This window comes from Cylas formicarius, unplaced genomic scaffold (genome assembly GCF_029955315.1).
Source record: "Cylas formicarius isolate icCylForm1 unplaced genomic scaffold, icCylForm1.1 PGA_scaffold_6__28_contigs__length_40554024, whole genome shotgun sequence".
NCBI lineage: Eukaryota > Metazoa > Arthropoda > Insecta > Coleoptera > Brentidae > Cylas > Cylas formicarius.
Genome location: NW_026844347.1, coordinates 23,918,979 through 23,930,991, shown reverse-complemented (window position 1 = coordinate 23,930,991; position 12,013 = coordinate 23,918,979). Strand labels below are relative to the sequence as shown.

General features: G+C 33.7%; 2 protein-coding genes across 9 annotated transcripts in view; one reads left to right on the top strand and one right to left on the bottom strand.

Moving 5' to 3' along the window:
• Positions 1-12,013, bottom strand: part of LOC132703350 (telomerase-binding protein EST1A) — an 82,614-nt gene that overhangs the window by 53,140 nt on the left and 17,461 nt on the right. The gene's annotated exons all lie outside the window — the stretch shown is intronic.
• The window catches only part of LOC132703353 (uncharacterized), a 25,149-nt gene continuing 21,398 nt past the window's right edge, over positions 8,263-12,013 (top strand). For 5 of the 6 annotated variants that reach the window (XR_009619065.1, XM_060672565.1, XM_060672562.1 and 2 more), the window contains exons 1-2: positions 8,263-8,609; positions 11,034-11,280. The gene's annotated coding sequence lies outside the window, so the exon portion shown is untranslated. Of the gene's footprint in view, positions 8,610-10,056; positions 10,347-11,033; positions 11,281-12,013 lie in introns of all 6 variants that reach the window. The other variant, XM_060672558.1, reaches the window with a different exon arrangement.

Genomic DNA, 12,013 nt, shown 5'->3' with positions numbered 1-12,013 from the left:
AGTACAGCACAAATACACTCCAGAATGACATGCCTTCAAATTCTAAAAATAACCAAAACGTCTGACCCCTTCTAAGTGATTTAGATACAGTTTGTAAAAGTTACAAGTCTGTAAGTCTCCCTCAAAGATAGCTGTGTACATTTTGCAATGTGCAAGGTTTGCCAGTTTCTATTTGCTGATTTAGTATAAGTTTAGATGTTAATTTATGTTAACAATGTTTGATTTTTTAGGGGATACAATGATTTATTTATATATACTATTTTAATGGCATTGCGTATGCCATAATTATGTCGAAATATTATTATTACGGAAAACATATCGACAGGTACGATAAAATATCCTTGTATCCGAAAAACATATGAGATGTTCTGTTGCAAAAACTTGGAATAAAATCTCCGACGAGAGATTAGAAATTTACCAGTTAAGAGACTTAGATAACAGCTTAAGAAACAGCTTACATCGAAAGCGTATTACAGAATAGAGGATTTATTTAACGATCTTGTATTTTATAGACTTTAGTTTTAACGCTAATTCATATCATTAACTTTACGTCCGCAATAATAAAACTAACCGTAGGATTTTTCCTTCATGCAGGTTCCAGATAATGCCATGAGCTAGCTTTTAAAAATAAACATAAATTTAGATATATTATATATATTACTGTCAAATCTCAAGTTCTTAACTAGTTTAATTAGTGTTGTTTAGTGTTACTTTAAATATTTTTTCTAATCCCTACTCTAAAATAGCTTATTATGCACTGATCAGGTATTTCGCAAGATGTCACTTTAGCTTCATTGTTATGCGAAAATCTCCAATCATTACTATAGTACATAACTTAAGTTTTTGAAATAGTGATTGGATTTTTGGATTAAAATTTCATGTAACCATTAGATTTCGAACATTTTGATCAGCACGGTGAGTGCATACATTGTATTTTAAATAACACACACACATTGAATCAATGTATTTTGCATACTTGCATTGCATTTATCTTGTACATGTATGACAATTTTATCTGTATATGTTTTACATGGGATCTGCCCTTTTGGTGTACAGGCAGGCTATATATCTACTTGCGCGATACCAAAAAATTCCACTTCTTGATAACCAAAAGTGATTGATTATTAACACAAACATTATGAGTTGCAATAAGCAAGAAAACGAAACGCTCACCAGTAGTCGGTTAAAATCAATAAGGTACCCAGAGCTTTAATCTGAATGTGAAATCTCATGGCTCCATGTATTGCTAATGGCATGTCGAGGTCGTCTTTCTAAGATATACGGATGTCTCTGAATGAGTCATTCAGCTTGTATAAGCGAATCTTAAGATATACATAAAATGATTTTAATATGTTTTTTAATAAGTTTTTTTTTTCAAAACCGATACGTAATTCATTAGCTTAAAAATTTTAAGTCAATATATCTGAAATATAGACACATATATTTGGACGCGTACAATATACAATAGGATAATATGCTAAATCCGCCTCTGTTTCTAGTAGGGTAGGGGCATCTCTCACTTTTGCCAACCTTGTCAAGGTTGTTCGTTTAAAGGTTAATAACACCGGGTGATTTAGTCTTTTGACGTTACGTACCACGCTAAGATTGGAGCTCGACGATGCGAGAGAAAAAAAAGGTTTATATTAAAGTGGCACTTTTCTTTATCTAATTAGAATTTAATGCCTACGTGTTTCGCGCAAGATCGGAACGGAAAAGTGTGACGGACCGATTTACAACGGTCGCAGCAATTGAGGAAGAACGATAATACGCTTAATAAACTGAAAAGTTAAATCGACCGAATTTGGATATTGCGGGAGGAAACTATTAATGACGCGTTTCTTCCCACGTATTCTTGACTCTGGGTAGTAGTTTTTTTTCTGTTTTCTTTCAGGTTGTGTGGGAAATTAACAAAACATCCTAAAGATAACTGAAATTTCTAACGCATATAGCTACTAGAGATATAGATAGATAGAGATAGATAGTACAGGAACTTATGAAGTAATTATGAAAAAAAAAAGAGATAGTCCATTCAACATGCGCATGCGCATGATTTAAATTTTTGCTGGTAACCAATGCGACATTGGAATACATTCGGTAAAGCAAATTTGCGATGACGCCATCGACTCTTTTCTCAAATAGCAATCCCATTTTTCATTTACGCTAATATATTTCGTTAAACAATATACATAAAATAACAATAGTTCTTTTTTTATATATGGTTTCTAAGAAATGTATTTTCCTGTTCTCTTTCTGTGAATTTGTGCTTAGTATTATGTAATGCAGGTTTCCAAAAAACACAAAGAAAATTTTGATATTGTTACATCTCACACGCCAGTAATTCATTGTCTCTCTCGGGAATTATTTTTTCTCCTCCTTACGCGGTTACCATAGCAACCACTCACATTTAGCTGAGCTGAGCTCTTCTTAAGTTGCGTCTGCGGATTCATATCATCTGCTAATGATGCTAAATTGATTAGAGAAACGAACATCCAGAAGGGCTGGCACCATTTTCGTCCCTCTCATATTGTAAAACTCACTAATAGACTTTCGTCAATAATTTTTTGGGGCGCGGAGTTAAGCCATTCTTTATATTGACTATCATTTTTTTATTAAGAATTAATTACTAATTACAATGTTATTTTACTTATTAATTTGTTTATCGTTTATTTGTTTATTATTAATTTTCATAAAAAAAATAATCGTCGATCGTCAAGATTCATTAGAGATCATAAAATGAACGAAAGAAATTACCTGAATAAGTTGACTATGGTTGCTTAGAAGTCTGCCTCTCTGTTGTAACAAATTTGAAAAATCTAAATTTGAATTGAATATCTAACATCGAATATTAATAATTAAGAATGTTACAGCGGAAGGCGTTTTTCGTGGCCCCACCGTAGGTAATAAAATAAAAAAAGAAAGCCAATAGACATCGGGGCGTTATCATCCGTAGCGATCATACAACGCGCGACAAGGAAGATCATTTTCCCGTATCGGGGTTAATCGATGTTAGAGCCGCCTATAGGCGCTTGACCGAATCAAAACGTGCCCGTTCGGGGTGGGGGGGTATGTTGATGTGTCGTTTTATTTACTACTTTATTTTTCTTGGACGAAATAATAAGTACGTATAGTAAATACTTACAAAATTAAGTTCATTCATTGGATCAGAGGACTTTTCCTGAATTATGTTTTTTTTTTAAGACCAGATTTTCTGGTGCAAGTTGATCACGTTTCGTAAATATTATTCCTCTAAGTGTAAGTTGTTCAAGCATGTATATTTCAGAAACATATTAACCGTTCTCAGCTCTTGTCACTAGCAATGACTGGTTATTAAATTTCATTGCCTTATTGCGATATTTTGTACTTTTCTGTTTATGCACAAACTATTGTTTTCCTTTATTAACATATTCACCAGGAATGTAAAATTTTACGTTCACAAACTGACGGCAAAGCTTCCAAAACATCCTGAACTCTAGATAACTTAATTAAATTTAAGAAGATTTCTTGCTACCCATTTGCAGCCTTGTGAATATTTTATAACTGGCGCTGTAAAATAGCAAAATAGCGTAATTATAATTTATTATCAATCGTATGTAAAATCCATAGCTTATGACGATATTAATCAATACATTATCACACTGTCACACATCATATCACTGAGAATATCCGATAACGGCAAACAATTATTTAATTAATTTAAAACATTTTATAAATGGTTTTGCGCTTTTTCCACAAACATTTAATAAAAAAAAAACTCACAAAATTCGGTAAAAAGTTCGCTCGACTTGTGTGTTACACAAATTTTTCTCTAACGAGCAGTTTTTCTATACAGATTGAAAAAATTGCAATGTATGAACTTGTTTTTTTTTATATCATCCACCAAAGCAAAGAGAAAACCCAACGTTTAATTTTGCAGTGGTCTGCTTTCCTGCGATGCAAACATGAATTCCAATTATACAAGAAGTTTGATATATATTTTACTCGTTTGAATACATGCATGACACTGCGTATGTTACATCAGTTAAGACAAAATCAAAATACAGTTATTTTGATTTACAGCTCCTACGTGGATGCCAAACGGCGTATTCGTTTCCAAGTCTATTTCTCCATCTGCAGCTGTGTGTGAGTATATTTCCCGCCTTAATAAATTTTACTTTGCGCATAATGTAAAACACCCGGTACATGACAGGGAACGCTAACGAATATTGGTACACTGTGTGCCTGAAATCGGATCTGCCAGATAATATAGATCGTTATGTGCGGTGTTTCCGTATTGGAGCATTTTTACTTTCCCACGGGTCCATTTTCAGCTAAATACATCCAGATCTTATGACGGGCAATGTTGCCAGTGCTGGACATCGCCGACGTTTTTTATCGACACACTGCATATAAAAATATTTTAATGTTTTCAAAAGCATACGTAAGTTAGTTTAATGAATAGACGCTGACCAACTATCTTGCTAATATTTTGCTAAACAATAGCGATATGGTTTGCAAGAAATGTCTTTTTTTAATGTGACATTACAAAGAATAAACGTTTAGGGCAATGTAGTTGGTTTTAAGTGCGTCGGGTACTATACCTGCTTTTGCTTATTTTTTGTGAAGTGACTTTTTGAAAACGAAAATGTGTTTTTCTACACCCTTAAGTAAAATAGTCAATATGCCGATCGACGGCTTGAATTGGATGTTTATCAATTCTGACAGTCATATCACACGTCAATGAATGTGTTCGTGATGTTTTGCAAAAATGTACCCAAAAACTAACGGCTGTAGAAAAAGTATAACATGCCACACATCTGATAAACTATGTAAGTCACTCGTTTATTAAGCACTGGCACCACTGACAAATAAAATTTCTCATTCAAATGCCGTTTACCAAACCTGTTGCTTAATATATAAGTTTGCAAAGAATTTGGAGGTATGCATGTCATTTCATGTGTATGTAAACAAATTAAAGACGTGTTTTCTAGGCGGGTGTACTTATTTTCTTGTTTTTTGTCTTTGAGTATTGTATTATCTGTGACATATGCGAATGTTCGTCAATGAATCTGGCATTCGATTTCACAAACAAGTTCTTGCGGCAAAATTTTAATTTATTTAAAAGACATTTAACTAATCATATATATTTTTATTTTGCTTACAACCCGAATTAGTTGAATCTGCTACTCAGCATTATCCTATAGGTACGGTTAAAATTCAAGAAGTCGCTTTTCCTTAACTCTAAAAAATTTTCCTGTTGAATAAGCTTCTTGTGTATCAAATTACAAAAGATAATAAAACACGAGACGATCTAATCGTTTTCATCAGCTAGTTAACAAGTAACGGCATGAGCTCTTTTACTGCCCCTTAACAAGAATTTAATCTGTGGGCTCGGACAATAATCGTATGCCAGAAGGGAATATCTCATCAGCTTAGGCGTAACAGCAAATTATATCCGCAATAAAATTCGACTACCAAACGTCTCTGCCATTAAGTTTTTTGAATCATTTCACTGTCCGTTTTCGAAATAGGGGATTGTGGAATGAATGATTTTGAAACTCCTTTACCAATGAAGCGGACAATGTTGGGAACAAAATTTCAAGTTTGTATTAAAAAAACTACATATAAGGAACTATTAAAGAAAAAAAAAACCATTTCCTTAATTATTTTATTTTAGTATGCTTGGTTTGATGGTATCAGCATCAAAAGGGCTAATATCCGTAATCTGAATATTTCAGGTTAGTAAAATATAGAATGATGATAGTCCCATAATATATTTATGTACATAAAAAAGGTAAGCGCATCTCCGAGGGACCAGTAAAGTTACTATAAACACTCAGATACTGTATAAACTATATTTAAGTTTTTTCTGAATAAAAAAAAACAAAAATAAAAAGTTACTAAATTTCTCACAACTTATGCTCAAGCATAATAATAATAAAAAAACACGAATATCCCACGTATAGTGTACTTTAGGGTGTAGACGAGTATTCTGTACCCTTTCTACCTAACTCATATTTTTTCGGAGGTGATGGGTTCGATTCCCACCGGGTGCCTTGGGTGTTCTAACCGTTAAAAATTTGTTTATATAAGTTACAACTTGGTTGGTAAACTGGCATGATTGCCTTATAAAGTAGTGGCCAACGAAAGCCTAATTAAAAAAAAACTCACATATTTAGGAACATTTATTTGGGTTGTCTGAATTCATTTAACTTAATTAAAAGCGAAATGACTTTCTTAAATTTTGTTCCACTGTCGGGATGATTTTGAAAAATATAGCGCTGAAACATTTCTAGGGTAGGGTTTGATGCCAAATTTATAAAATAAGGCTAAGCAAATGTGAATAACTTCAGCACCATTTGCTTATATGCCATAAAACATATTTTTTCCTCATTGATCACTACAACCAAAAGCTTATTGGACAATTGGTTAAAATTCTAATTTGAATTAACGTTTTCTTATATCGTTTTTTTATATATCAGGTGTTGCAAAAGGTATCAACGTTATTTTATGTATATTGCCCTCTGTATACATTATTTCCGAATTATTGTGTTTTTTAACTTTGGTGCCCCGTAAAACAGAAACCCTAAAATAAATCTTTGACACGAAAATTCATATAAAAGATTTTATTTTTAATATGGCACTTAATATGTCTCTCAAATAGGGATATATAGTAGAAGTAAAGTAGTAGCTGGTAAAACGATTTTGCTCCTTTATAGAAGAAAGAGTATTTGTATCGTGTTTTGGTATGACGTAGTTTCGACCTATTGCGCACCCGGAGACTACATACCTTCAATCGCGATGGAAGATACTGTGGTCTCCGATTTTTTAAAATATTGAAGATTAATAGAAGGAACTGAGTGTGGAATCGGCTTTCCGGGTTAAATCAGTTACTGCGATCCAACTCCTTAAGGTTATATCAAAATCAAATGCAGGAGCTCTGGATCATCTCCAAGCTCATCCGATCTAGATGCAATAATGCAGGACAATAAACCAAACTGCAGTAGAGTTCAAGCGGTTCAGTATCATCAGGTCGTAAATTTTTAACCTTATAATTATTTGTTTCACCATGGGTGTTCGGGAATCAGAATACAGACGAAAGTCATCAATTTCCGTTCGTTGTTTGTTTCGAATTATGAGGTTATAATTCTTCTAGCTTTTGAAGACACCTTCTGCCGTGGAGGAAGAACTCCACAAGCAAACCCCATACCTCAGGACAAACGCTATTTTAGCAGGATACAAATTAATAGATCGCTTTGTTGTTAACATTTGCCTTAAAATTTGTAAAAGATAGGATGAGTTTATTTTTTTAAATATTAATGTAGGAAATTGAGTCTGGTATCGACTTGCCGGGTTAAATCAGTTACTGCGATCTAACTCCTTAAAGTTATATCGAAATCAAATGCAGGAGTTCTGCTCATCCGATCTGCAGCAGGCCAATAAACCAAACTGCAGTAGAGTTCAAACGGTTCAGTATCATCAGGTCGCCAATTTTTAACCTTACGTCATTGCCACATGACTTTCCAAAAAAAAAAACTAAAACGTGTCACATACGACCCAGAAAGGGAGCGAAATCCCGCACGATATACCGTTGTCACGCCGTTGAACATCGTCGGCGACCGGTTTCCGGCCGGGAATCCCGCCTTGGGGAAAATTCCTGCGTGCCCTGCCCATGTCTTCTTCGTCTTCCCCCGTCCGGTAACTTGAATCATCCTCTTAAATGGATTTTCGCGCCGCCGAAGGTCGTTATTCAAACGCTTAATTACCGGAGACGTTTAACGGTCCGGGAGAGTCACAGCGACGGTGTCCTCGTTGAGAAAAATTGCATATAAATTATCAGTATTTAAAGTTGAACACGATATTTTAAACGACATTTCGTAGCTTTAACCCTAGAAGCGACGAAAGGATTACGTCCACAATATTTGGGCGCTGGAACTGTCTAAATGATAGCACAGATTGCTGGGTGCTTATTCGTACACTGTCTTTTCTACTTTTATTTTCACAGACGAAAGCCATGTATGTTATTTTATATTGTGATGCAAAATTTAATTCTACAATTGGCTAGTCTTTACCCTTCATTATACTTATTTTCTTTATTTCATATTCATATCAAAAATCACTCAAATTGCTAGTCAGCTTAGATTTATACAGATTTTTACATACTGTTGGTTTTATTTCTGTTGAACTGTGGTCTGGATTACCCCATTCGTAGAGCGCACGTAATTTCAGAATGGAACGGCACGTGGTGATCGCTATTGTTTGGTTCGGCTTCGGTCGGCCGATGCCGTTGCCTAGGCAACCAGTGAATGTATTCATCTCCCAGCACTGGTGTGTTTCTATTTTGTGTTCTCATTTGTGCGTGTTTATTTTATAGAGCTCTGTTGGTTGATTTTTCATATTTTGTAATTGATTATTTCTATATTGCCAAGTAATTTGTACAAATAAGGATTCAAAAAAATTGGCCTTCGCTGCAACCGATCGAGTGACTCTGGGTTGACGGGCGTCTGCAATCAGTGATAAGTGTCCCATTCTGAAATTACGTTCACTCTAGATTCGAATTTTCCACCCCGTGTCTACTCTAGGCCAGCACAAAGTAGAGAGGAATTTATTCAACTGTATTGACGATATGGAAGGTACTTACAAAAAAAAATTCTTAACTAAATTCAACTTAAACTACCCACAAAAATATTTTAGTAATTTCTTTCCAACACTTCTTTTCCACCTTTTAAATAATTTTTATAAATTATACACACCTTTATATGTAAGAAATTTAAATGTGGACTGCGCAAAATTCAAAGATTTCATTGACCTAATCTGAATGTAAAGAGAAAGTACCCAGGTCAAAAAAACTAATGGAAAATGCATCACGGTTGATCAGCCTCGAATAAAAGTTCCCACAGTATGGCTATATGTAGATTTTAAGATATAAAAGGGTGAGTTTGTCTTAATTGCTATCCGGAGTTTTAAGAAATAAATCTGCCAAAGTTTAAGGTGCGATTTCTGGTGTGATTTTAAGACAAGAATTTGAATAAGCAAAAAAAAAATCTGCCTGTGTATAACACAGGATGTTTCATAAAAGCGTGACAATACAAAAATAATTTGCACATTATATATTTTTTCTATATGTTAATTCCCTTCTATATAATTGAGAATATTTTTGAAATGTTTATCTTTCGATTTTATGGAAATAAATTTCAAAATAGTTAATTATAGAATAGATAATTGAGGGAGATATAGGAAATTATTATTTAGCCAACAGCATTTGCATTCGAAAATTTTGGCTCGCCTTGCAATCTGCTTGGAATATAAGAGACCGAAAACTTTATGAAGGAAATCGTAAATGTATATGCCGTCTCGGTGTGGGCACATCTTAACGATTTCTGAGAATGAGTAAATCATATTTATCTTGGTTATAGCTTTCGACTTATTTAAATAAAAATCATACACATACAGCGAACTTTTAACCAAATGGCGTGTCCCAAAATTGAACTGCAGCCGTAGGAATCTGCCGCAAGGTCGGTTGAATAAGTAGGATTTTAGAAAAATAATTGACCTCTAGAGGGGCTCAAAAATTATATTAATTTTGCATTTTCTGACCTTATCATCACATTAAAGACAGAGTTAAATACAAAGTTTATCATTACAAGGAATATTTCCAAAATTATGTGAACTTTGCTGTAATTTTTATTATTTTGTTAATTTTCGTCAATATTACAATGTGGTTTTTCAATATAATCTCTGTTTAACTGCACACATTTATCGCAACAATAAACTAATTTTTTAAACCGTACGCAAAGAACTCTTTTGGTGTCTTCTCAACCCACCTATTTATGCCATGTTTTACGTCAGTTAAACTTTCAAATTGAACAGCGGTTTTTTCAAATTTTTCAAATAAGGAATCCAAGTTTCGTCAGTGAGTTTTATTTGTTTCCAAAAGTTGACGAGAAGCATCAAACCTATTGACTTTCTGTTCTGGTCCCACAGCCTTGCAACTCAGCGCGGCGAAATCTTGCTAATCTCCAAACAATCATGCAAGATGTCATGAACTGCACAAATAGTTATTCACCTGTCCTCTTTCAGGAGGTCTTCGATGGCAGTAATATTTCTTTCGTTTACCGAGATGTTTGGACGTCCAATGAATGAATAGTACTCTAGTGATGTTCTAGCTGCTTTAAAAATATTGATCCAGCGATAAACAGAATTTTCATTTTCGTTAAATTGTCCTTCTCAAATATCGGATCCGTGTATAACAATCGTTGCCCATTTCTGGGATTCTGCATTATTTAATTGCAAGGGAAAGTTTTGGAACTATTTTGAACACGGAAACGGAAAACCAAATACAGACCTTCAATTTTTAACTCTAATATGAGGTAGGTGGTTTCTGTTTGAAAAGAACAATTTTTGTAGTTGATACCCGTTTTCGATATAACCGGAATTTCAAATTTTCAAATATTTATTAGTAACGCTTTGCCTATGGCAGATCGCTGAAGTTCTGTAGAAGGTCTTTAAACGTATATATTTAAGCTATCGCTTCGTGTCATATTTTCTTTAATATCTTAGATATTGAGAAGACGCGGATTAATAATAATGAACTGCTTGACAAATATAAATTGGGTAATGTCTAGAAATACAATTTTTTGACGTTTCTGAAATGTGTAGAGACTTGAACAGATGTAAAATTACAGTTTGCCCTTTTTGTCGAAAAGAAATATGTATTTCGATGGTAAACTTTCGAATCTCAACTCTTGCCGTTCGATTAGCTTAAAAATTAATAATTTATATTCAAATTAACGTTGGCGAAAATATAAAAAATGTTAATTAGAGTATTTTAAAATTACGCTACACAATACAATTTTTCAGGCTCTATAGATGATTTTTGATTTGATTATTAAGGAAATGTGTCAAACCAGCAAAGGCAAATTGATTCACTGCTTCGTAATGGCCGATCAAACCTCAAAAAAAAAAATGAAAATTTAAAAATAAAATAGTACAAAAGGAGATTTCCCCCATTTGAGTGTAAATTATTATTTATTAAATCAATGGCTTTTGCCTTGCAGGACGTCCTACATTTAATTTCAACACGTGGTCCATTTTAAAATGTAAGGTAACCAGCACCAGTCCGTCAGAACTGTCGATTTTCAACGAAACAAGAAGATGCAAACACGCACTCAGAGCAGGTCCGAGATCGAAGTATATTTGGAACGCTTTTACACAAATTAACAAACTACAACGGACGTTATTAGCAATCGTCGGGCGACTTTAATGACGTAATACCGGGCACGTCAATCAGTCTTATTCAAGTCGGTAAGTAATTTTTGTTTTGCAACCGTAAATTATATATGAAAACTCGAAGGGATTATTTTTAGAAATAATAAATAATTATATGGATAAGCTTAAAGAAAAATAATCGATAAACCACTCTCAAGGTACGTACGTAAAGAGATCTACAGAAGTTTAATATTGAATATAATCGTAGCACCTTCATTAAATTTGCACTATTGCCAACCATATGCCTTCTAGAGCCTTAATTGGAAGTTAGGAGCGCTTGGAACTGATTATTAGATATACAGAGTATTTCCACCAACGGCCGAAGAGTCGTCATCCAAAAAATTAAAAAAAAAAAAACGCTTTTTTAGAATATGCGAAACATTTTTTCTCCGATTTTGTTGAAATTTACGCAGCCAAATTTATAATAGTAAAACTAAGAAGATGTAAACCACTGACTTTTCTGTAATTGTTGTTTAGTTTAAACAAGTCAGAAAAAGCACAACTTTTTTGACTTGCAATTTTGGGCAAAATGTCGTAATTAAGAACAAATGCCCGTTGCAACAAACCCCTTATTTATTCTAATAAAATAAAACGGGGTATTCGCCACCATATTAAACTTTTTTTTTTAAATTATCCCAAACCTGTGACTAAAATACCGGGAATGGAAAAAAAACAATTTAACCAACTACCGGAAATTACAGATAAACAAAATAATACCGAAGTATTTTTCTTCATCAATAAAAATGACAATTTAAATGTGCTCAAACTT